A 1,568-nucleotide genomic window follows, 5' to 3' on the forward strand; every position below is an offset into this window, starting at 1 on the left:
GTGCCTCCAGCTTGCTGATGTCCCACTGGTCGGCTTCTCCGGTAATGTGGTCAAACTGGAGAGAAAAATTACCTTACCTGTCACAGTAGGAACCGAGCCTTGGTAGGTGACGAGGATGAAGGAGTTCTTGGTCGTGAGGATCGACTCCTCATACAATGCAATCATGGGGTGACCGTCCCTTCACGCACTCAGGGTCACCACCACCTCATGTCACCTCGCCCTCAAGTTCCCCACCAAGCACAGCTTCGAAGTCGTTCGTGGGGACCAACAAGCAGCCCACTAGTGCTATGTGGAAGCACTAAAGGGCAAGAACAAGGAAGCACTGCCACTAGAGGGCTTCGACCTCAAGGAGGAACTAGCGAGCCAAGGCCAACCAGCCGAGGACCTCGTCTCGGTTTCCATAGACGAGGCTAAGCCCAAGAAGATAGTCTATGTCAGGTCCAACCTTCCCAAGAAAGCTTATCCGAACTGTTAAGTTTCCTCAAAACTAATGCCGACGTCTTTGCTTGGTTCATCGCTGACATGCTCGAAATTGGCCCCTTGATCATCACTCATAGACTAAGCGTGGACCCGAGCTCTAGGCTGGTTCGACAAAAGAAGAGGATCTGTATTGACTTCGAAAACCTTAATCGAGCCTACCCTAAGGACAGTTTTCCTTTACCGAGGATAGACCACCTCGTCGATGCCACTGTAGGGTACGAGCTACTCAGCTTCATGGATGCCTTCTCCGGGTACAACCAAATAAAGATGCACCCAAAGGACGTGGAGAAGACCTCGTTCATCACCAAGCATGACACTTACTATTACAAAGTGATGCTCTTCGGCCTCAAGAATGCAGGGGCCACCTACCAATGCCTCGTCAACAAGGTGTTTAAAAATCAAATGGGGAGGAATGTCGAAGCCTACGTGGATGATATGGTGGTAATGAGCCTGAAAGCCGAGATGCACACCTCGGACCTAGCCGAGACCTTTGAGACCTTGCAGAAGTTCAACATGAAGCTTAATCCCAACAAGTGTTCCTTCGATACCACCTCAGGCAAATTCTTAGGCTTCGTTGTTACTCAAAGAGGCATTGAGGCCAACCCTGACAAGATACAATCCATATTGGACATGGCACCCCCTCGGCTAGAGAAGGAGACCCAGAGACTCACCGGTCGGATAGCTGCTCTCAATTGCTTCATGTCGAAGTCGGCTAACCACTGCCTTTCGTTCTTCCGCGCCATCAAAAAGTTGAAAGAATTTCAATGGATGGAAGAATGCCAGCATGCCTTTGACGAGCTAAAGGTCTACCTCGCCTCACCTCCCCTCCTCGCTGCCAGCCCCAGGATAGACCCTATATCTATAACTATCAGTTGGGGATGAGGCAGTCAACTCAGTCCTGATAAAAGAAGACGGAATGCAAAAGCCAATATACTACATCAGCCAGGTCCTCTGTGACACCAAAACCAGATATCCCAAGGTGTAGAAATTGGCCTTCACCCTCGTGGTCTCGGCTAGAAAGCTCAGACCGTACTTTCAAGCTCACACAATAACGGTCCTAACAAACCAGCCCCTTAGGGCTTCCCTCA

This window comes from Nelumbo nucifera, chromosome 3 (genome assembly GCF_055504915.1).
Source record: "Nelumbo nucifera cultivar China Antique chromosome 3, China Antique-T2T, whole genome shotgun sequence".
NCBI classification, from domain to species: Eukaryota; Viridiplantae; Streptophyta; class Magnoliopsida; order Proteales; family Nelumbonaceae; genus Nelumbo; species Nelumbo nucifera.